Raw genomic sequence first — 25431 nt, forward strand, 5'->3', positions numbered from 1 at the left:
AAATTCTGAGCACACGCTGCTTCAATTCACTTTGGACTGCAGCCTTCTCCCCCTGTGCTTGTACAGCAACAGGCTGTGGGGTTTGGACTAAGTCCCATAACTGCTCTCCCACCAGCAGGCATTCCATTGCAAAACACCATTCTAGCCAATTTGGGCTATTCAGTTTTTGAGAGAACAGAGCCATCTTTAATCCCAAGCTGCAGCTTTCAGCTACAAGGTGGAAAATAAAAAAGTCTATTGGGCTGTTTACTAGCTGCTTGCACTTGGCAGTCAGCCCAGCTGCTTGGAAATTCCCTTCCAAGAATCTGTAAACAACAAGCCCTCGCTGCAATTCCAACAGCAATCAGCTTAGCTTTCGCTTTGGAAGCTTTTGTCTCACGTCTTGGAAGCTTACTTGCTCATAAATGTTCTCAAGAAGTACTCACGTCTTGTCGCTTAGCAACGGAACTTGGCAGGCGACGGCAGAACTTTATCAGTTTCTCTGGAATGCGAAGTATGTGGCTTCTCTCCGCTCTGTTTTATCCAAAACAGGAGCCTTTTCTCAGTGAACCGAAGAAGATTTCAATTCGCGTTCACCATCCAGCCATAAATCAGCAATCGCAGAGGTCCGTGGATCGTTGCTTATCAGCAAAAAAAGTCTCCCACCTGGGGCTTCAGCCGTCATTAGCAGTGCTTCACAGTCTCAGCCATCCGCCGTGCTACCACTTGTTGTAGCAACCATCCTCTGCTACCACTTGTTGGTTTACAAGCCCCCTCCAGAGAGGCTGGCCCCTCACACTGTCCTTGGAGCTTGTTTACCGGTAACCTCCTCTGGCTGACATCCTGGACAGACCAGGGAGATTTTGATAGGCGACATTTTCCCAGTGTGGGTAAATGCACACCCCCTTCTCCTGCGTCCCTAGCAGCGAAAGGAGACAGTCAGAAACGTCTACTTACATTCTTTTATTTCTGACTTTACAGCACTACAGAAAAACATGTCCGATCAATTCAGTTCTTCTAGCAAGTCTGACAAACTTCCTGTACATACGCAAATGGAAGGTTTCAAATTACACTCTTCACAGAGCTCTGAGAAGCCTGTGAACTTCCGGGAATCTTCTTTCCCACAGCTAGCCGCATCTTGTGATGTCATCAAGCTGGCTGTCTGCAGCTGCGATGTTCTCATATACTGACAGTCCATGTGCTGGTAACCTTGGGGCTGGGCTACTGCCATGCACTCTGTGTGGGGCTGCCCTTGGGCCCTGTGTGGAAGCTGCAGATGGTGCAGGATGTGACGTCCAGATTGCTGGTGGGGTGACCTGGCCAACAATATGTGACACCCTTGCTACCAAGCCAGGTTCAATGTCCTTGAAAAAATTTACAAAGTCCTGATCAACTTTGGTTCAGCGAACCTCAGGGATCGCCTGAACTCTTATATTCCAGCTCAGCCATTAAGATAATCTGCAGGCACATTGCTGGTCATTTCATAAGATGGGGAGGCTCATTTGACAACAAGAAACCAGCCATTTAGTGTCAAGGGCTGGTCCTGTGGAACACTCTGCCACTAGAGATTCAGCGGGCGCCTTCTGTGCCAACCTTTTGAACACCTGCTGAAAGCTTTTCTATCTTCTATTGCTTATGCAGGCAGCTAAGAATATGCCTTCCCACAGTAGCTATCTGGTTTTAACTTTTTAAATATGGTTTCATGTGGTTTTTATTGTATGCGCAATTGCTCTGCCTACTTTTGCCTCTGGCCTCATCCAGCAACCGTACCTGAAGGTTATCCAGAAGGGATTGAAAACGTTTCCACACCCCTGACTTCCTGGTTGGTCACGTGGTTATGGCAGTCGAGAGTTCTTTCGGCTGAAAGAACTCCAGCACTTTGAAGAAGGGAGAGACTGTGAGAGCGACAGTTTCCCATTAAAAACCTCAGATCGGGCGTTCTGAGGACTTGGTTATCTGGCAGATGCCTTTTCTGCGACTCCCCCATTCCCCGGTAAGCTCGTAAGAGCCCCGAGAGTGAGTGGGGTGGAGGCGCGGCACAGCGGCACTGCTCTCTTCAAAGCTGCGAAGCTCCGAGACTGGCAACCATCAGTGACCAATTCCTCCATAAAAAGAATAAGCAATACGGAACTGTAAGTACTCCTAAATCATTCTTAGAACCATCTGGGAAGATAAGGGAGACACTGAAAACAGAGGTCGCTCCCCTTCTGTTGAACAAATTATATTGGCGTGCAAAGACCGAAGCCTAAAAAGCAAAGGAAATCCTTTAAAACTGGAAGCAAGTTTGCCCCTCTCCCTCCTTTGGGAACATAGGGGTGTGTGAATGATTTATTTCAATTGGAAACTTGCCAAATAAGACTGAGATATCCTCTTCTGGCAGCGGATCATCCGAGAGGGAAGGCCTGTTTCCATGGCGATTTTTTAATGGAAGTGAAAGAATTTAATCTCTTCCTTCACTGAACAGCTTATAAATTGTCCTGCACTGACTAATAATGTTTTAAATAGATAAAAATTGTCTTACTTCCTCTCAAGAAAGAGAGTTTTGGATAAACTTCTCTCTGCCATATTTTTCGTTGTGATTAAAGCAGTTTTAAAGACTGAGGAAGCTGTTTCAGATTTGGCTGGTGGAAAGGAAAGAAACTGTTTCTCTCCATTGTTCTGGCAGCTGTTTGATTGACCTTGACATTTTTTAGTTATGACTTCAGAAAAAGAAAGGCCTAGACATGGCTCTAAAGCACCAACGCAATTTGAGGAGTCGGTATTGTCAGCGTTAAATGACATTAAAGAAGGACTGGACCGCAATACAGGCGCTGTAAATAAACTGGAAGAAAGGATTGACCATTTAAGCTGTGAGTTGTCAAAGAGCAAATTAATACACATGATGAAAGATTGACACAATTGGAGAATGTCAGGGTCCAGGACCTGGAACATTTGCAACAGGAAAATGCAATAGCTATATCTTATTTACAGCTGGCCGAGAAACAATCTCATCTGAGATTGAAAGGATTTCCTAATCTGGAACAGGATCAAGATAAACCCAGAGAATGTGTGATAAGACATTTTGTTGAATTCTGGGATCTGAAAAAAGAGGAAGTTGAAGATTGGGTGGAGAAAGCTTATAGATTTGGACCTAAAAAAGAGACCAAAATAACTTATGATTGTATTGTGGTCTTTAAGACCAAGGAACAAAGAGATATCATCTTGGGATATCACTATAAAAAAGGCCTCAAAGTGTCTGATAGATCGGTGGTCCTTTTCAAGGAAATTCCTAGGTACTTTCTGAATTTGAGATCCCAGTACAAGGACCTGACAGATATTCTGAAGAGAAAGAACATCTTTTTTAGGTGGGAATTTCCAGAGGGCCTATCCTTCAAATTTGAAGGAAGGAAGCAAAAGATTAAGAACCTTGAGGAGAAGGATAGATTTATGCAGAAACACTTGGTAGAACTTGGGTTGCAAACTCCACAGCTGCGGGGAGCGGAGGCAGCCTCCTCGTAAATAGACAATATGGCGTTGATAATTTATTCATGGAATGTGCATGGCAAGAACATGCCACAAAAAAAGGAAAACAAATTATCACATTTTGGAGAAACAAAATTTGGACATAACTTGTCTACAGGAAACCCACATTACAAGACTACATAGAAAAAAATTAATAAATAAAAGATTGGGCCAAGAATTTATTTCCTCTGACAAAGTTAAAAAAAGAGGAGTGGTTTTCTATATTAAAGATAAATGGAATCCAAAATTTGCTTTCAAAGATGAGGAAGGAAGATACATTGCAGTTGAAATTTCAGCACAAGGCGAGAAATATTTGTTATTAGGAATCTATGCACCGAATGATGGCAAAGCGGAATTTTTTAGGAACCTGGAAGCAAGTCTGCTGGAATACATGGATTATAAAATTATTTTGATGGGGGACCTGAATGGAGTTGCATCTACTTTGATGGACAGAACTCAGAGATCAAAGATTACGAACTCTGGCAGGTTACCGAAGACTTTCTTTGACTTAACCGAAAAATTTGATCTGTCAGATATATGGAGAATTAGAAATCCAATGGAAAGAGACTTCACTTTTTTTACAGATGCAAATCAAGTATTTTTGCGAATGGACTATCTATGGATATCCAGAGACTTGGTTCCTAAAGTGATAAAAACGGAAATTTGCCCTAAAGCTTGCTCGGACCATAATACAGTTTCTATGCACTTGAAAATGTTTGTTCAGGGTTCCTTCAGATGGCGAATGAATGATGATTTGTTGAGAAATTCATCAATTGTCACTAAGGCCCCCAAAACCCTACAGGATTATTTTGAACTTAATATGAATCAAGGAACGGAAATAAGGGTGATTTGGGAGGCCAGCAAAGCGGTAATGAGAGGGTTTCTGATACAACAAAATGCAATTAGGAGAAAGTCACAGAATGAGACAAAAGACAAAATTATGGAACAACTGAAAGCTAAAGAGAAGAAACTTAGAAGAAACCCAAAGAATTTGCAGGTCCAAAAAGAAATTAAAGTTTTACAGGTTCAATATTCACAGTTAGTTAACCAAGAAATTGAATGGAAGATAAGAAGGATGAGACAAAGAAATTTTGAATCTGCAAATAAATGTGGGAAGTTATTAGCCTGGCAATTAAAGAAGAGACAAAAACAAAGTACTATTACAAACATTGTTACAGAAGGAAAATCGGTAGAGAACCCTGCAGACATTAGAAAATGTTTTTATAAATATTATAAACAACTGTACAAAAAAAGAAAAAGAAGATTTAGGGAAAATCGAGCAATTTATAAAGAGCAATGCACTGCAACAGATTCTGAAGGATATAAAGAATCTACTAAACGGCTTAATTACAAGTCAGGAAGTGGAATACTCAATAAACTCAATGCAACTTGGCAAGACACCAGGACCTGATGGTCTATCAGCAAAATATTATAAGACATTGAAAGACTGGCTTATGCAACCTCTGGTAGAAATATCTAATTCAATTTTATGGGAGGGGGGGGCACCTGAAACCTGGAAACAAGCCTACATTACTCTGATTCCTAAACAGGGTCAGGATAGATCCAATGTTAAAAACTACAGACAAATCCACTCAATGTGGATTATAAAATTTTTGCAAATATATTGGCTAATAGGCTAAAGAAGGTTTTATCTGAATATATTCATAAAGATCAGGCAGGATTTCTGCCTGGAAGACATATGAAAGACAATATTAGAAACATTGTGGATATTTTGGAAAAGCTAGAAGCAACGAAGAGTTGTAAAGCAATGTTAATGTTTATCGACGCTGAAAAATCCTTTGACAATGTTTCTTGGAGTTTTATGTTACATAACTTAGAGAGTATGGGGATGGGTCATGACTTTCTAAATGGTATTAAAGCGATCTATCAAGAACAAAAAGCTAAAATTATTAAGGTTTTAAAGAATGGCAAAAAGCTCTCTCTGGATTTATCTGGCAGGGGAGAAAACCCAGAATTAAATATAAATTACTAACAGATTCCAAAGAAAGAGGGGGATTCTCTCTGCCAGATTAAAAAAATTATTTTGAAGCTGCTGCACTGTGTTGGATTAAAGACTGGATAAAATTAGAAGATATAGACTTATTAGACTTGGAGGAATTCGATAATGTGTTTGGTTGGCATGCATATTTGTGGTATGATAAGGTAAAAGCCCATAATGCATTTTAAAATCATATAATTAGGAAATCGTTGTATAATGTTTGGATAAAATACAAAGACCTTTTAGAAAGAAAGACGCCCAGATGGCTTTCACCAATGGAGGCAAAGGCCCAGAAAAAATTAAATATGGATACCAAATGGTTGAGATATTATGATTTATTAATAGAGGAGGAGGAAGGTTATAAATTAAAATCATTTGAGCAAATTAAAGATAAGCTAAATTGGCTACATTACCACCAGATTAATGAATTGTATAAATTGGATAAGAGAAATGGTTTTGCCTTGGAAAAAACTAAGTTGGAGACGGAGTTGTTGGATACTGAAGGTAAAAATTTATCTAAAATGTACAAGCTTTTGCTGGAGTGGCATGCGAAAGATGAACAAGTTAAATCTGTGATGATAGATTGGGCAAGAGATTTAGGACATAATATAATGTTTGAAGACTGGGAAAGATTGTGGAAGAAAGGGGTCAAGTTCACTGCATGTACTTTGTTAAAGGAAAATATTATGAAGGTGTTGTATAGATGGTATTTGACTCCTGTAAAATTAGCAAAGATGTATCACAATTGTGATAATATATGTTGGAAATGTAAAGAGAAGGAAGGAACATTATTTCATATGTGGTGGACCTGTCCCAAGGTGAAAGACTTCTGGGAAAAGATTTATAATGAATTGAAAAAAATGTTGAAATATACATTTATAAAGAAACCAGAGGCCTTTCTTCTTGGAATAACAGGCTTGGAAATGCCCAAGAAAGATGTTAAATTATTTTTGTATGCCACAACTGCTACTCGTATTTTGTTAGCTAAAAAGTGGAAAACTCAAGAATTACCAACAGTAGAAGAATGGCAGATGAAGATGATGGACTTTTTGGAGCTAGCCGACCTAACCGGAAGAGTCCGCAACCAGAAGGAGGAGGAACACCATGAAGAATGGAAGAAATTTAATGATTATTTAGTTAAATGTGTTAAGCTAAACTAATCGGAAATAGCTTCCAGATATTTAATGGGCTTTGGGTTGTATTTATGTTAACTGATAAAATAATGTGTTTAATACTATAAGGAGAAGATTTAAAGATGTTAATGTTCAATTTAAAGTGTATAAAAATTGGGTTTTGGAAAACCGTTATAAGGATTTGCAATGAAATTCAACTAAGGGGAAACGAGGAAGTCACTTTACAAAGTTAATAACTGTCATTTTCAGTAAGGTTGTGATTTATGTTTGTTATGTTTGTTGTTTTGTGTTTTTGTTTGTCGTTAATATTATAAAAATCAATTAAAAAAAATTTGGGGGGGGGGGAATGAAAAAGTTTCCACACCCCTGCCTTGTACAGATGGCTGAGAGAGTTGGTGATCTGACTGTTTTCTGTTCTGCTCTGAAGCATAGAATTTTTACTTGATAATTATCTGTGGTGTTTGCTTTTAGGATGTTGTTCATTGCTTAGAGATTTTCTTCTCTAAAGGTTTTTACTGAAGTAAATCAAACAGATCAATACAATAAGAAAATCCTAGAAGTGCAAAAAGGCAGCACAGTATATCTGAGAGAGACTCAATATTTGGTTGGTGAGGCACTTAAGACTGCCAGGAAAGCCAAATTTCACATTGTAAAATGGAGAGATGCGCCCTGTGTGTCTGTGTTTGTTGCATGTAAGATGAAATCCCACCAAACAGGGTATGTCATAAGGGAAATGATTTGATATTGCTTTATATATCTTTGTAACTTTGTACTAATATAACAACTGAGTATTTTAGTAATATTTTGTTTGAGTTACCTGGTTTTTGTACATCACTCACAGATATTTTTAATATATTAAGTGGTGTAGAAATTAAATAACCAATAATCAATATACATGATGCAAATGAATGACGGACAGCAAGGTCCCTGCCACAACCAGGCCACGGAGCTTCTGTTACTTCCCGCCCAGGTCTGCACCAGATCACCATGACCAACACCTGGTATGGCTACAGTTCCTTCCAGTGCCATCTCACCAGTGGCAATGCTGTGCTCAAGGTTGCAGCAGTGTCGGATGGAGGCAGGAGGGAGGTGAATCAGGTCATTGCTCAGGCCTTTCCTACCTGCCCCAACCTCCTGATTTATTTTTCACCTAGCTCCTTTAGTACGCTGCAGCTCATCAGGCCCTGGAGATTTGAATTCATTTAAAGTAGCTAGGTGTTCCCTTACCATCTCTTTTCCTGTCTTGGACTGCAGCTCCCTCCATTCATCTTTGATTTGGTTAGCACCAGGTTGGGCATCACTTTCCTTTTGGGTGAAGACAGAGGCAAAGTAGGTGTTGAATAGTTCCGCCTTCTCTCTGTCGCCCAATAGCCTTTCCCCTTCTTCTCCATGCAGAGGACCCTCCACTTGCTTGTTCTTCCTCTTACTTCGGACATAGCCCCCAACCCCTTTTTTATTATTTCTAACCTCTCTTGCAAGGCTGAGCTCATTCTGAGCTTTAGCCAGCCTGACTTTGCCCCTGCAACTGTTGGCTACTCGTGCATACTCCTCCTTAGTGATTTCCCCCTTTTGCCATTTCTTGACTCTCAGCTCATCTGTAAGCTCCTTATGCAGCCACAGTGGTTTCCTTAGATGCCTCCCACTTTTCTTTCTTGTTGGAATTGTCTGCAATTGGGGGTCTTCAATATTTCTCCTTTTGGAAACTTCCATCCATCTTGGACTCCCTTCTCTTTGAGTATTTCTGACCATGGGATCTCACCCAGTAGCTGCTTAAGCTTTTTAAAATTGGCCGCCTTAAAGTTCAGAGTGCATGTCTGACTACACTCAGCTTTCCCTTGCCTCTGTATCATGAAACCCAAGAGGACACGATCATTTCCTCCCAAGTTTCTGAGCACTTCCACTTCATCAATCATCTCCTCCCTGTTGGTGAGGACCAGGTCCAAGATAGATGATCCCCTTCTTGCTTCTTCCACCTTCTGGGAAATGAAATTGTCAGCGAGGCAATGGAGGAATTTGTTGGACCTTACATCTCTCCTCTCCTCTGAACATGTGCAGAGGAGGGCGACCAAGATGATTAAGGGTCTGGAAACTAAGCCTTACAAGGAGTGCTTGAAGGAGCTGGGTATGTTTAGCCTGGAAAAGAGGAGACTGAGAGAAGATATTATAGCTATCTTCAAATATCTTAAGGGCTGTCACATGGCTTCTTTTCTCCTGCTCTGGAGGGCAAGACTCAAACTAATGGCTTCAAGTTACAAGAAAGGAGATTCCGACTAAACATCCATGACAGATGGCCACCCAATCTCTGCTTTAAAACCTCCAAGGAAGAAGAGCCCACAACCTCCTGAGGGAGACTGTTCCACTGTTAAACAGCACTTTACCATCAGAAAGTTCTTCCTGATGCTTAGTCAGAATTTCTCCTTTCTTGTAACTTGAAGGCACTGGTTTGAGTCCTCACCTCCAGAGTAGGAGAAAACAAGCTTGCTCCCTCTTCCATGTGACAGCCCTTGAGATATTTGAAGTTGGCTCTAACATCTCCTCTCAGCCTCCTCTTTTCCAGGCTAAACATACCCAGCTCCTTTAACTGTTCCTCATGAGACTTGGTTTGCAGACCCTGAATCATCTTGGTTGCCCTCCTTTGCACACCTTCCAGCTTGTCAATATCCTTCTTAATTTGTGGCACCCAGAACTGGACACAGTATTCCAGGTGTGGTCTGACCAAGGCAATGTAGACTCACCTGAGCTAGGTGGACCAATGATTTTTCTTGGTATAGAACAGCTTCCTAAAGCAAATAATGGCACCATTTAGCCATTTAGCCAAAGCTAAGCAGGTCCAGGTCTGGTCACTTTATAGGTGGGTGACCACCTGGGAATCAGATGTGTGTTTCCATGATGGAAAGAAGGATGTATATTAGGGTTGCCATGTTTCAAAAAGTGAAAATCCGGACACAAAATTTGTTGCCTTGAGGTGAAAACTGAAGAATCAAATGGTTTTTCTGGGAAATAATAATAATAATAATAATAATAATAATAATAATAATTTATTATTTATACCCCGCCCATCTGGCTGGGTTTCCCCAGCCACTCTGGGCGGCTTCCAAAAGAATATTAAAATACTATGATACATCAAACATTAAAAGCTTCCCTAAAGAGGGCTGCCTTCAGATGTCTTCTAAAAGTCTGGTAGTTGTTGTTCTCTTTGACATCTGGTGGGAGGGCGTTCCACAGGGAGGGCGCCACTACCGAGAAGGCCCTCTGCCTGGTTCCCTGTAACTTGGCTTCTCGCAGTGAGGGAACCGCCAGAAGGCCCTCGGTGCTGGACCTCAGTGTCCGGGTAGAACGATGGAGGTGGAGACGCTCCTTCAGGTATACTGGACCGAGGCCGTTTAGGGCTTTAAAGGTCAGCACCAACACTTTGAATTGTGCTCGGAAACGTACTGGGAGCCAATGTAGGTCTTTCAAGAAAGGTCTTCTTCCTGCAGTGCATCACTAAACTATGGAACTCGCTCCCATAGAAGGCAGAGGCAGTGAGAGCCACCAACATACATGGCTTTACAAGAGGATTAGACAAATTCACAGAGGAGGAGAGGGCTATCAATGGCTCCTGGCCACAATTGCTATGCTCTGCCTTCACGGTCAGAGTCAGCAACACGTGCAAACTCCAATTGCTGGAAGCCACGGGGGGGGGGGGGGGCTCTTGTGCTTGAATCCTGCTTGTGGGCTTCCCATAATAGGCCACTGTGAGAACAGGAGGCTGGGCTAGATGAGCCATTGGCCTCATCCAGAAAAACTCTTCTTGTATTATTATAGCTCAGGTACAGTATTTGTGTGTGATAAGCAATAGATTGTGGACCACCCTTGTGTGGTTTTCTGGGGGGTGGACACAAGGTGGCGCTGGCACCATTTGCGTTTCAGATAGGGAGGCGGAGCTTCTGTGGGCATGGGAACAGCAAAAATGGTTTATCTGCTAGGCAGGTGTGTGTGAGTGAGTGTGGCTAGTTCACTCTTTGTATTAATTAAAACAAGTACTAGGCTGGCTAACGGAGAAGTTCAGGTCTGCCCAGGCAAAGATATTTGCATATGTTAGCAATTTGTTTTGCAGCAAAAGCACCTTAAAGGTTTATTCTTGTATCTAATGCAGAGGGAAGCTCATGCCATAACAAATCTGTTTAGGTGCCACGAATCTCGTCAGTGTTTATCTTAAGAATATGCAGCCTGGCTTTTTCCTTAAAAAAATTAAATAAAAATAAATCTTCAGGACACTTTACAGAATTCAGTATAAAATCAAAGCAGGAAATAACAATGTCATGATAACATGTCATCATTGTGGATGACATGGAGGGTCAGAGACAGTCCAGGAGGGAAAGAGCCCAGTTCCTGCTTCTCAGAATCTGATGCCTCTGGGAAACCCCCAAGCAGGGCATGAGGAAATTTCCCCCTTCTGCCGCTGCACCCCAGCAATTGATGTTCAAAGTGTGCCACTCCTGACCCTGGTTTGCATATGCCTTGGGTGTGGAACTGGATCCAGCCAGCAGCCTAGAGCCAGGACTCTCCCTCCCTCTGTGGGTCATTTTGGTAGGAAGGAGGAGCCGCCCACCAGTCAATTGCCTAGCATCATAGTGAGAGCCAGTATGGTATAATAGAGCGAGCGTTGGATTAGGACCTGGGAGACCAGGGTTCAAATCCCCGCTCTGCAATAAAGCTCACTTGGTATGTATGACCTTGGGGCAGTTGCTGCCTCTCAGCCTAACCAGCTGCGCAGACTGGTTGTGGGTATTAAATGGAGGAGGAGGAGACCCGTGCGCAGCACATTGAGCTCCCTGAAGGAAAAGATGATATATACTGTAAATGTAAAACAAATAAATGAACGGCTGAATGGCAGGATTGAGCCTGGCAGCTTGTAAAAGAAAGTTCAGGGTTCTTCCTCTGGAAAGGAAATATTATGAGTGCAGTCCCAATTCTCCATTTTCAGAGCAGCCCTTTCAGTGTTTACATCTCTTGCATCCTGTGATGTTGGGGAGATGGCCAGGTGGGTGGGACCAAATGAGGATGTCTCACAAAGCCTAATTAGGCCCACAGGTAGAGGTTCCATAACAGGAGTATACAGCCATTGTGGTTGGTAGCCGTGGGCAGCCTTATCTTCCTCTGTGAATTTGTCTAATTCATTTTTAAAGCTCTCCATGTTGGTTGTAATGGTTCTAGGGGTTGCTCGTGCGTAAGCCGGTGCCAACACCTGGCTGGGTTGCCTGAGTGAACCTTTTCTATCCAGACAGCCACTCACCCGTGGCTGTCTCAATCGCTGGCAGAATCCGTCAGTGGGCGTTTCTTAAATTTCTTCCAGCAAAGAAGCTCGTTGACGCCTAGTCTCCTCCTACCCTCTCTACGCAAAAGCCTTCTGCGCAAGGAGGGCGTAGGCAGCAGAGGACCCTTACTCTCCCCGCTGGTCCCCGGCAAGGAGTCATGGGACCACCTCGCCGATTCCCCCATCTGCCCCCCTTTTCCACTGGTGCTACGCTGATTCTCTTCCCCAGAAGATGGGCTGCCTCTCCCAATCCCGGGACGCTCTCCGGAATCCCTCTGGAGCTTGCTCTCTCCCTCCGGCACTGATGGCAGTTCCCTGACATCCACCTCCTCCTCAGGACCCCCACCCCCACCCCTGGCACAATTTTCTGATACAACCTCCTCTCTCTCCTCGGTCGACGATGCGGGGAATCCCCTGAAGGAGCTGTCATCATCTTCTGAGGATTCAAAACCAGCCTCCCATCCGCTCGGATCTCTTCCCGCTGGTTGAACCTCCCAGTCTGATTCTTCTCCCTCGGACACCTCCTCTCCCTCCTCTTCGGAGGCAGGAAAACCCACAAAGTCCCCTTCGTCGTCTGTGGGTCCAAATTCTTCCTCCCAGAATCTAGCTAATGGTTTGGGCTTATCCAGGAACAAACTGTGGAATTCTTCCACCAGATACCCGTCAGTGATTGATTCAGCAGGGACTCACGTGTTTTCAGACCTAGGTTCCCCCTCCCAGGCTACCAAGTACTCTACCTGTCGACCTCGCCACCTTGAATCGAGTATTTCTGTGGCTTTGTTACAGTGTTCCCTCTCCTCTACCCGTGGGTGGGTGGTAACCCCTCCCTCCCGTCCCGGGAATTCCCGCCCCTCCCTGTAAGGTGAAAGTAGGGACCTATGGAACACCGGATGTATCTTCATGCTGTCAGGCAACTTGAGTTTAAATGCCACTGGGTTAACCTGCTGTATTACCTCAAAAGGCCCCAACCGCCTCGGCTGCAACTTCTTGCACCCTCCCTTTAGGGGTAACCCTTGGGATGACAACCACACCCTGTCTCCCACCCGTATAGCCTCCCCCTCCCAACGGTGCCTGTCCGCCTGCCTCTTGTAAACTTCCTTGGCCCGCTCTAATTTCAGCCTGAGTTGCTGGTGTAAGACCTCCATTTCCTCCACAAATTGCTCAGCCGCAGGTACGCTCCATCCTTCCTCCCCACGCCCCGGGAATGCCCTGGGGTGACACCCGTAATTGGCCATGAAAGGGCTCATTCCCGTGGACACGTGTTCAGCGTTATTGTACGCAAATTCAGCCAAAGCTAATTTCTCTACCCAATCGTTCTGTCTCTCGCTGACATAGCAGCGTAGGTATTGCTGGAGTACGCCGTTCGCTCTTTCAGCTTGTCCGTTGGTTTCCGGGTGCCTCGCCGTCGAGAAGCTCACCTCGACCTGTAGCAAGCTCATGAGTTTCCTCCAGAACCGGGAAGTAAATTGTTTCCCGCGATCCGAGATTACCCTCAATGGATCCCCATGCAGTCTGAAAATGTGATCCACAAACAGTCTGGCTGTCTCCTCTGCCGTTGCTGCATGTGAGCACGCTAAGAAATGGCACATTTTTGTCAGTAGATCGACTACTACCATGACCACTGTCTTTCCCCTCGACTTGGGCAGATCTGTCATAAAATCAATGGACACCACCTCCCAGGGCCTTTCCGGTGTGGGTAAGGGTTCCAGTAACCCCGCGGGGGCAGCCCTTTCCCCTTTGCCCTCTGGCATCGGTCGCACCCCCGTACATATTCTCTTACGTCTTCCCTCACCTTTGGCCACCAGAACTGCCTGGTGACAAGTAACATGGTCTTGTGCTGTCCAAAGTGCCCAGCTGTTGGGTTGTCATGGAGTTGTTTAAGTACCTTCCCCCTCAAAGTCTCCCCCGGTACATACAGTGCCCCCTTATAGCACAATAGCCCTTCCTTTTCCTCGAACCCTCCCTTGACTTCCCTTCCGTCCCTGAGTTCCCTGATTTTCGCCTGAGCAAACTCATCGTGCCTGGTGAGCCCTGCCAGTTCCCGTTTCCCAACCAACGCTCCCCCACACACCCACCGATCCTCGGGGAACACGTGCCTGGTCTCTGGTGGACCCTCTCCTTCCATGTACTCCGGTTTCCGGGAGAGAGCATCTGCCCTTACGTTTTCCTCTCCCGGCACGTATCGGATCTCGAAGGAAAACTTGGCGAACTCCTGGGACCATCTGATCTGTCTCTGGTTGAGCACTCGCGCGGTCCGCCAGTATTCCAAGTTCTTGTGGTCAGTTCGGACCTGGATCTTGTGCCGCGCCCCTATCAATAGATGTCTCCATTGCCGAAATGCCGCATAGATCGCAAGCAGTTCTCGGTCATACACTGTGTAGATAGATAATACTTTATTCGGCTATAAGCCCACAAGGTAAAACAAATCAATAGATAAAAATCAATAGATAAAATCAATAGCATTTTACAATCTAAAATATCAACTAAAATATTTCAACGCATAATCTCTAAATGTACCGTGTTATGGCCTTGAAGATAAAGATGGTGCATAGAGTTTACTGAATTTTTAATAGTCATGCAGCATTCCATGAAGTCTTTTATATGACAGAACTGAGATCAGGAATCTAGCAACCTGTAAAGTTCTATAAGAGTCAATGTCCTGGAGTAGATAAGCTAGATGTAATTCAGGTGGTTTAGCAGCAATTTCCAGAATGATTGAACTCAGGATCCTTGATCGGGGAACATTGTATAAGGGGCAATTAAACAAGATATGATAAAGGGATTCTATCGATTTGTTGTCACATGTGCACAAAACAGAGATTTTACCGTTAGAAAATCTATTGCTCAGCACATTTGAGGGGAACACATTAAATCTGGCTCTAACAAATGCGAATCTATGCGACGCAGCCGATAAAGTAGACAGATATCGAGGTATCTGGGACATAGATGTAATGCCCTGATATATCGGGGAACATGTACCTCCACCTGTGGTAAGATTTTGTTGTAAATCTACCTCCTCCAGTCTTTGTTTGATGACCTTTTTAGCTGTAATTAGATCTAAATTAAGTATATCAGAAGGAGAGATTCCATAAGACAACAGTTTGGAATGGATTTTTGTTGCCCATGGGCTGGTGAATTCATCTCTCCAAAGGCACTGAATAAGATGGTAGTTTGGCAATTTATGCCAAAGGGACAGCCAATAATTAAAGGCATGTCTCCACATCAGAATCTCAAGGGAGGGGGTCTTAAGTTCTAAGCGAATGGCAGAGTTGCTTACACAGGAGGGTAGTTTCAAAAGGCGTCTTAGAAAAAGATTTTGCAATGTCACCAGAGGCAAGAGGTTTACAAAGGCGCCCCATAAAGGGACCGCATAGGCCATAGTTGCAACCACTTTTGCACTATAAACTTTTAAGGCGGATGGAACATGCATAGCCCCCTCAGTAAAGAAGAAGCGTAGTAGAGCGTAGATAAGGGCTTTCACCTTGTTTTGTAAATATGTGATATGCGCTTTCCATCCCATATTATACTGGAAGTAAATTCCTAGATATTGAAATTTGTAAACTTGTTCAATTGGCTTCCCCTCAAGTTCCCATCTATACAGTTTACGACTCCTGGAAAAAATTAGGACTTTAGATTTGGAATGGTTAATAGTAAGTAAATTTGTTTGGCAATATGATGCAAAAATCTTAAGGGCCCTCCTCAAACCGATTCGAGAATAAGAGAGGATCACCGCATCGTCAGCGTACAATAATAAGGGGCAGCGATAGTCTGCAAGCCTGGGTGCATGAATGGAGGTTTGGGCCTCAGCTAGGGGCGTCCTCATGTCACTAATATAAAGGTTAAAAAGATAGGGGGCAAGGATACACCCTTGTCGTACCCCCTTGTTTATTGGAACTGAGTTTGTGAGATTGCCCTCAGGTGTTAACCTCACCCTAGCGGCCGTCCCTTCATGTAATTTAATCAATAGCCTCAACAGCCTTTTTTCTATGCCCCACTTTGCCAGTTTTTCCCATAACAGCTCTCTAGAGATACTGTCAAAAGCCGCCTTCAGGTCTATAAAAGCGGCACATAGAAGACCATGAGTAGGGGAAGAATACTTCCGCGCCAAATGATAAAGAATTATAGCATGGTCAATAGAAGCGCGATTTGGTCTAAACCCGACCTGTTCATGGCCTATCAGATTGGAATCTTCAGCCCATTGGGTTAGTCTGGTTAGCAAGAAGTCATACACTGTGTAGTTTTGCTCTGACTTGCTCAGCTTCCTAGAGAAAAAGGCACACGGCCTCCAGTTCTGCTTGGCCCTGGGCTGCAAAAGGACCGCTCCAATGGCGCAGTCGGACGCATCCGTCTCCAGTCTCATGGGCTTCTCCGGATCCACGTGCAGGAGCTGCTCTTCCGAGGCGAACTCCTTCTTCAGTTTTTCAAAGGATTGCTGCGCATCCTCTGTCCACGCGAACTTCTTTTTGCTACTAAGACAATCCGTTATGGGTGCTGTCAAGTGAGCGAAGTTCTTGATGAACTTCCTGTAGAAGTTGCTGAAGCCTAGGAACCTATGCACATCCTTTCTGTTTTGGGGGGCTTTCCATTCCAGCACTGCCTTCACTTTGCCCGGATCCATGGCTAGTCCTTTGTCTGACAACCTGTACCCCAGGAACCCGACCTCCCTGGCGTGGAATTGGCATTTTTCCAGCTTGACCCACGACTGATGCTTCTTCAATCTCTATAGCACCTCCCTGACGTCTCTGACGTGTTGCTTTTCAATGTCCGAATAGATTAAGACGTCATCCAAAAAGGCTATGCAATTCTTGTACAGCAGGGGCCCCAACACATGGTGCATGAAGGCTTGAAAGCAGGCGGACCCCGATTGTAATCCAAATGGCATGACTAAGTACTCAAAAGCCCCCAGGGGGTGAACATGGTCGTTTTCCATTCGTCCCCCTCCCTTATCCTAATCAGATTGTATGCTCCCCTGAGGTCCAGCTTGGTCAAAATCTTCCCCTGCCTCACACATGTCAAAATATCGTCAATCCTGGGCATTGGGAAAGTCACGGGTTCTGACACCAGGTTTAGGGCCCTGTAATCCACGACTAATCTGGGCTGATTAGTCTCTTTTTTGTCCACAAAGAACACTGGACTGCCCCCCACCGCATTGGCGGTGTCTGGTGTGTCACTTCCCCTCCCAGGAGTTCCCTGCCATCGATGCTGGTCACCTGCAAGGGAAAATCTAGTGGCAACAGGTGGAGTTGGTGCTCCAGAGCGAAGTCTCTGCTGAAGAAATTACACGAGCTGCCAGAATCTAGCAGCCCCTCCACTTTGACGGGGTGCCCATTTGGGAGTTCTAGCACCACCTCTATGGCTATAGCTGCCTTGGGAGGGTCAGGCTGGGGCACTTCTATTGGTTGCTGGCCTGGCTGCTGCCCCTGCTGGTTGGCAGCCAGGCGTTGTCATTTCCCTGCACCGGCTCTTCCTCCCCCTTCTCGTCGTGGCCTGCAGCCCCCATCATGGCCCCCATCATGCCTTGCCAGGCTTTTCATTGAGGGCAGACCTTTGCAAAATGTCCCGGTCGCTGACAGAGGAAACACTTCTTGGTAGTTTTCCACTCCTTCCCCTCCCTTTTCCAACCTTCACCAGCGTTTGAAAATTCGCGCGCGTGCGCTCCATCAATTTCCATCGGCTCCGCCGCCTGGGAAGGCTCCCTCGGCATCTCCAGAATGCGGTTGTCATGGAAACGTTCCGCCCTTATCTCCTGCTTCTCCTGAGCCCGCGCTTCCTGGCATACACCGATCGCAAGCTCAGTCCTTGTGAGTTCATCCATCGACCGCGGGCGGGGCGCTCGGGACAACTCGTCTTTTGCTTCGGGGGACAAACCCGCTTCAAACAACATTTGCATTGGTTCAGAGTCCAAGACTTCCGGGGTGGCGCCATCGGTAATGGTGGATTCCCTCTGACTTGGAGGGAACCGGCTCTGCGGAAATCGGGTCTGCACCTCTACGGCGCAGCGGGGACCCTTCAAAAATCACAGGCGGGTGAAGCCTGTGACCGTGGGACTCGGTGGGCACCGTTTGCGCCCCCCCATTGGCAAAGGAGTCCGGCTACGGGCTCTGGAGCGGAGCGGGGGAGAGGCGCGGTGCTGTGAGTCATCTGCTTCTTCCGTGGAGTGAAGCCGCGTAGCCGTTACCGGAGAGCGCTGTCTTTTTCCTGGGACAATTTGGCTGCAAAACAACAATCCGTGAGTAGGCTAATTTTGGAACTAAAGGAACTTTATAATTAATTTGGCACCGAAGCGGAGAGGCATAAACAGGAAGTCTGCCTTCCGTTCTTGTAAATGGAGTAAAGCAATGAACTTGTAAGCGGAAACCTCAAAAGACGTTGGAAAAGGATTATAATTCGAACATCAAAACAGTGATTTCCACCCCCCCCCCTTGATTGCAGGGGAGGAGGGGGAAAAGGTCTGAACGTTATTTCCCTGCAAAAAAAGAGAGGAAGAGGAGCTAAAATCCACCGCTTAAAACCCTGGAACGGGTTCCCAGCGACAGTAAGAAAGCCGTACTGAGAATTGCGCTGTTGCTGAAAGTACTCTTTGACAGTTAACTCTGCATCTGAGATACAAGTAAGATACAATATTGCTTACTGGCTTCTCCTAGTTTTAAAGTAACAGGAAACAACTGAGATAGAAACTGTTGTCCTTTTTGTGAATTGGGGGGCAAAAGGGAAAAGTTAATTACTTTAAGACATTTTTGACTGCTACTGTGTCCCCCTAGAGGAAGTTTGAAACTGTTACAACTGCAGCTGGGCCATGGGAATTTTCCACTTCAAAACAACTCTGACTCTGATCATGAGATTGACCTTGGGCTATATCTTGAGGGTTATGGCAGATGGGAAAGAGAAGATAGATTTGTTACAAGCAGCGAGGTCTGGCAGAGTATTTCGCACAGACGGTGGGCTGCAAAGAAGAGCATCGACATCTGGCCCTTCTGGTTTACCAACAGCAACCTCATCGGCACAACCTAAACCTAAAGGTATGGCAGCTGACGATGCCCTGGCTCAGGCACTAGGCAAAATTAATGAATCTTTGGAAAGAATAAGTAAACAAGTAGCCGAGGCATCGGGCAAAATTGATCAAAACACCACAAGCATTAATAATTTGGGACAGAAGGTAAATACCAATACAGAAACTATTCAGAAATTACAACAGGAATCCACCTCGACACGAAAGACAGCCGAAGAGGCAAAGGAAATTGCAACTGCTACAGCCACTGTTGTAGAAGAGAAGATACCACCGTTACACAAACAACTTGAAGACCACAAGTCAATACTGTCCATGATTGAGTTGAAGGAGAAACAAGCGAACTTAAGGGTCAGGGCCGTACCTGAACTGGAGAAAGACAATTTGATTGAATTTCTTACGCAGGAATTTGCAGACTTTTGGAACCCAGATTCTGGGGAAGGATAGTTTCAAGATAGTGAGTGCTTTTAGGCTTGGAAAAGGAGGGAGGAAGAACAGGGTGAGAGACTGTTTGATCACCCTCCAAACAAAAGAGGAGAGAGATAAAATCTTGAGTCTGCACTTCCAGAAGACCTTGGAAATACATCAGCCAAAAGTGGAGATATTTAAGGATATTCTGAAACATCTTTTGGACCTTAGGTCCAATTATAGAGATTTGGTTGCTGTCAGGGAACTGCCATCGGAAGGAAGGGAGGTGGAAGGGCTCACACAGGTTGGGAGAGACTCAGCAGCTGAAGAGGGAACCAGTAGGGGGAGAAGAGCTGAGCTGAGGGAAAGTGAGCAGGAGGGATGGCTCCGAGACACTTCCAGCGAAAACAGTGGGGAGGTTTCAGGACCTCCTGTAGGGACACCCACTCCTCGCCGGAAACTGTCACGCAGAGAGTCCAGAAGACGTGTTTCCATTAAGGAGCTTTTATGTTGGAAGCGATTCCGAAAGCAACCACTGTCGGAATCTGCAAGCGACTGACAGAGCCATGTTTAAGGGTCTCGGTTACAGACAGAGGTTTGCAAACTTGACCAAACTCTGAGGGACTTGGATTTTACGCACAAGCAGCTCATCGTCCCATCACAGCATTCCGACAGCCTCTGTGAGCAGTTTGTGCAGGAGAAGGCATCATGAGCAACCCAGCCGGAACCGGAGAAGCAGGAGCTGGAGCAGGTCCAAGCCTGGAGGAAAGGTACCGGGCGTTGGAGGTCCAGCTAGCGCTGCAGACGGCGAGGCTCGAGGAGAGGAGGGCTCAAGATGCAGAGAAGGGGAAAACCACCCCGCTCGCCAGAAAGTTGCCAGGATTGGTGCAGAAGTTTGGGGGGGAGGCCAAGGACTATCATGCCTTTAGGACAGAGATGCAATATGCCCTTAATCTGCAGTTTGATGACTTTCCCGACGAGGAATCGCGGGTGGCTTTTGTGATTGGGCATCTCGAAAAGGGGGCGAAAGACTGGGTGAGGCCCCTGATGGCAACAAACAATGACATCCTGAAGGATACGAGGAAGTTTTTTCATGCAATGGATTTGATGTTTTCCAGCGATATTGAGCAGGGAGTGGTACGCAGACAGTTAATGGCGTGCAAACAGGGGAGCCGATCTGTGCGTGAGTACTGGACTGAGTTTACCATGTTGATCCATAAATTGGGGTGGGATCTATCGGCGGAACCCATTCAAATGCTCTTTGAAGAAGGGCTTGCTTCAGCGGTAAAGGATGAACTTTCCCGGGCGCCCAGGGCGGAGTCTATGGACCAGCTGACCAAATCAGCGCTGACCATAGGAGCGCGCCAAGAGGCGAGAGCCTTGGAGAGGCGGGAAGGGAAGGGGGAACGTTGGAGGGAGCTTCGCATTCCAGAGATTCCAGAGCCACCGTTCCCGCCGGGAGAGCCGATGGAAATTGGAACAGCGCGCGCGCGCGCAGTTTCTTTTTTTTTTTATAAGAATTTTTATTGGTTTTACAGAATAATTTTAAACAATACAAACAAATAAAAAAAGACATACAAACATGTAAAATTTCATAACCTTTTTTTCATGTCCCTCTCTTCTCGGACTCCCCCAAACCTCCCCTTCCTACATCCCGATTTCCAAAATTTATTTCAGCAAATTCTAATTAATTTTATCAAATATATTTTTTCTTATTCTTTTCTTCAACTTAATCTTATGTCACTGTAATCTCCTTTTCTTTCTCCAAACCTCGACATTTTAACATTCCTCAATTTTATAATAGTTCTTAAGGTAAATTTTAAATTTCTTCCAATCTTCTTCCGCCGTCTCTTTCCCCTGCTCACGGATTCTGCCAGTCATCTCAGCCAGTGTCATATAGTCTATTACCTTCATCTGCCACTCTTCCAAGGTGGGTAATTCTTCTGTCTTCCAATACTTTGCGATGAGTATTCTTGCTGCTGTCGTAGCATACATAAAGAAATTTCTATCTTTCTTTGACACCAATTGGCCGACAATGCCCAAGAGAAAGGCCTCTGGTTTCTTAGGAAAAGTACATTTAAGTACCTTTTTCATTTCATTATATATCATTTCCCAGAAAGCCTTAATCTTCGGGCACGTCCACCAAAGATGATAAAAAGTACCTTCCGTTTCTTTACACTTCCAACACTTATTATCAGGCAAATGATAAATTTTTGCTAGCTTGACTGGGGTCATGTACCACCTATAGATCATTTTCATAATATTTTCCTTTAAGGCATTACATGCCGTAAATTTTATACCAGTGTTCCACAACCATTCCCAGTCAGCAAACATAATGTTATGACCAATGTCCTGTGCCCACTTAATCATAGCTGATTTAACTATTTCATCTTGTGTATTCCATTTCAGCAGCAGATTATACATTTTTGACAAATTCTTAGTATTGGATTCTAACAGTTCAATTTCTAATTTTGATTTCTCCACCTGGAATCCAATTTTCCTGTCTTGTTTATGTACCTCCATTATTTGATAATAATGGAGCCAATCTCGAACCTTGGGTTTCAATTTCTCATAGCTCTGTAGCTTCAATTTATCTCCATCTTGTTCCAAAATTTCCCAATACTTTAGCCATTCAGCTTCCATATTAAGCTTTTTCAGCGCTGTAGCCTCTAAAGGTGACAACCATCTAGGGGTTTTACTTTCCAACAAATCTTTATATCTTATCCAAACGTTATATAATGCTTTCCTGACAATATGGTTTTTAAAGGCCCTATGCACCTTAATTTTATCATACCATAGATATGCATGCCAACCAAATGTATTGTTAAAACCTTCTAAGTCCAAGATATCTGTATTCTCGAGGAGCATCCATTCTTTCAGCCAGCAAAATGCTGCTGCTTCATAATACAGTTTTAAGTCCGGCAGGGCAAACCCCCCTCTTTCTTTTGCATCCGTCAGTATTTTAAATTTTATTCTGGGCTTTTTGCCCTGCCAGACAAATTTCGAGATATCCTTCTGCCACCTCTTGAAACAATCTATCTTGTCCAGAATTTGTAATGTTTGGAACAAAAATAACATTCTAGGCAATACATTCATCTTAATAGCTGCAATTCGGCCTAACATTGACAATCTCAAATTTGACCATATTTCTAGATCTTTTTTAATTTCCGACCAACATTTTTCATAATTGTCTTTATACAAGTTCGAATTCTTAGATGTCAAATAGACCCCTAGGTATTTCACCTTCTTTACCACTGTCAAACCTGTTTCATTCTGAAACTTCTCCCTTTCCATGACTGTCAAATTTTTTTCCAAAACTTTAGTCTTTTGTTTATTCAATTTAAATCCGGCCACCTGACCAAATTCTTGAATTAGCTCCAACACCCTTTTTGTACTAGTGTCTGGCTCTTGTAAAGTAAGTACTAAATCATCTGCAAAGGCCCTTAACTTGTAATGTTTGGCTCCGACCTGTACACCTTTAACCTGCTGGTCATCTCTAATCATATTAAGCAACACCTCCAGAACAGAAATAAAAAGTAAAGGGGAAATTGGGCACCCCTGTCGTGTCCCTTTTTCTATTTTAAATTCTTCAGTTATCACATTATTTACAATCAACTTAGCCTTTTGTTCAGCGTATATGGCACCCATACCATTCTCAAATCCTTGGCCTACCCCCATCCCATGAAGATTCTTTTTCATAAAACTCCAAGAAATATTGTCAAAGGCTTTCTCCGCGTCCACAAAGATCAGAACTGCTTTAGTGTTTATATTCACCTCTAATAATTCCAGAATGTCTATTATGTTCCTCACATTATCTGATAAATGCCTTTTTGGGAGAAAGCCTGCTTGGTCCTTATGAATCTTCTCCATCAACACTCTTTTCAATCTTTTTGCCAGAATGTCTGCAAAAATTTTATAATCCACATTGAGTAATGATATTGGGCGGTAGTTCTTAAGTTGAGTCTTTTCAGTCTCTGTCTTTGGTATGAGTGTAATATACGCTTCTTTCCACGATTCTGGTGCCCTTTTCCCCTCCAAGATCTCATTACAGACTTCCTTTAATGGTTGTACCAACCACTCCTTCAAAGCTTTATAGTATCTGGAAGTCAGTCCATCTGGTCCTGGAGATTTGCCCAGTTGCATATTTTGAATGGCACTCTCTATCTCTTGATCTGTTATTCTCTGGTTTAGATCCACCTTACTTTGGTAGGAGATTTTTTGTAGTCCATACTTTTTAAGGAATTCGTCTATATCTTCTTCCTTCTGCGGTCCTTGTGAATATAGCTTTTTAAAATAACTCAAAAAACAGTTTCTTATCTCGTTAGGTTTAGAAATATTCTTTCCATCCACTTCTAGACTTGTAACTGTATTTAGTTTCTGTCTTTTCTTCAGTTGCCAAGCCAGAAGCTTACCACATTTATCTGCTGATTCAAAAGTCTTTTGTCTCATTTGTTTTATCTTCCATTCAATCTCTTGATTCATCAATTCCATATATTGTGTCTGGTATAACTTAATCTCTCTCAGAATCTCCTGGGACTTTGGTTTTGATCTCAATTTCTTCTCTCCTTCTTTTATCTTTTCCAAGATCTTATCCTTCTTCTCATTTTGCTTTCTCTTTTTTACTGAATTTTGTTGAATTAAAAATCCTCGCATCACTGCTTTGCTTGCGTCCCATATCACTCTTTTTTCTACATCAGTTTTTAGATTTATTTCAAAATAGTCCTTTAAAGTTTTTTGGGCCTTTCTATGGATCTCCTCGTCTCGAAATAGGTTGTCATTCATCCTCCATCTGAATTGACCAGTTACTGTAAATTTCATCTCCATCTTCACGGCGTTGTGGTCGGAGCAAGTCTTTGGACAGATTTCCACTTTCTTAATCTTTGGAGCCAACCCACTAGTAATCCAAATTTGATCGATTCTGGTCCAGGTCATCATTGCTTCAGAGAAGAAGGTTCCCTCTCTCTCGAGAGGGTTCCTTGTTCTCCATATGTCAATCAAGTCCATATTTTCAGTCATTTCAAAGAAAGTCTTTGGTAGTCTCCCATCTCTGGTAATTACCTGTCTTTGTGCTTTATCCATATTTGTAGATACCACTCCATTCATATCTCCCATCATAATTAATTTGTAATCCAAATAGTCCAACAATGTCTCATGCAGCTTCTTAAAAAATTCTGACTTCCCTTCATTAGGTGCATAGATCCCTAGTATCAAAAAATTTTCACCTTGAATTTGCACTTCAATTGCCAAATATCTTCCTTGTTCATCTTTAAATATAAACTTTGGGGAAAATTTTTCTTTTGCATAGATTACCACTCCTCTTTTCTTAACTTTATCCGATGAAATAAATTCTTGGCCTAATCTCTTATTGACGAGTAATTTCCTATGCAATCTTGTTATATGAGTTTCCTGTAAACAAATTATGTCCAACTGCTCTTTTTTCAATAAATGGAATATGTTTTTCCTCCTTCGCGGAAGATTGAGTCCATTACAATTCCAGCTTAGAAGTTGCAGGGCCATCCTGAAGCTATTTACCTCCTGTCGCTCCGAGTAGTTGTTCTTCTTCTGTCGGTGATTTCAGTCCAAACGTCAGGTTTAAAATGTCTGTTGCGTCTTTCGTTTCTGATGTTATTTCCTCTCCGACTGTTCCTTTCAGAAGGTCTTCCCTGTAGTGATTTAAAAATTGATCTCGATCTTCTACTGATCTTATCCTTATTTTCCTACCTTTGAATTTGAAAGATAGGCCTTGCGGGAATTCCCACCTGAAAGGTACTTCGTTCTTCTTCAGCAATCCGACCAATTCTTTATAGTATGTTCTTGCGTCTAGAATTTCCTTTGGGATATCTTTAAAGATCTCCACAAAAGACTTTTCAATCTCGAGTGTTCTTTGAAAATGCAGGCTCAATATTTTTTCTCTTTCCTCTCTTGATCTTAATGTTATTAGGCAATCCCTTGGCTTCTTCCTGCCTTGTGCTCTTCCCAGTCTAAAAGCAGTGACTATTTTAATTTCTTCCTTCTCTAACTCCTGTTGCCAAAAATCAGAAAATTCTTTAGAAAGGAAGTTCGCCAAGTTGTCTCCTTCACTTTCAGGCACCGCTCGTAGTCTTAA

General features: G+C 43.8%; 1 long non-coding RNA gene and 1 pseudogene across 2 annotated transcripts in view; one reads left to right on the forward strand and one right to left on the reverse strand.

Annotated features, from left to right (window-relative positions):
• The window catches only part of LOC308467659 (adhesion G protein-coupled receptor D2-like), an 81064-nt pseudogene extending 71871 nt beyond the window's left edge, over positions 1 to 9193 (forward strand). The window contains exons 10-11 of the transcript in view: positions 7583 to 7701; positions 9170 to 9193. The product of the transcript in view is annotated as an adhesion G protein-coupled receptor D2-like (transcript). The remainder of the gene's footprint in view (positions 1 to 7582; positions 7702 to 9169) is intronic.
• The window catches only part of LOC308467808, a 921448-nt gene that overhangs the window by 203983 nt on the left and 692034 nt on the right, over positions 1 to 25431 (reverse strand). The gene's annotated exons all lie outside the window — the stretch shown is intronic.

Source organism: Podarcis pityusensis (genome assembly GCF_964106645.2).
Source record: "Podarcis pityusensis genome assembly, chromosome: W".
NCBI classification, from domain to species: Eukaryota; Metazoa; Chordata; class Lepidosauria; order Squamata; family Lacertidae; genus Podarcis; species Podarcis pityusensis.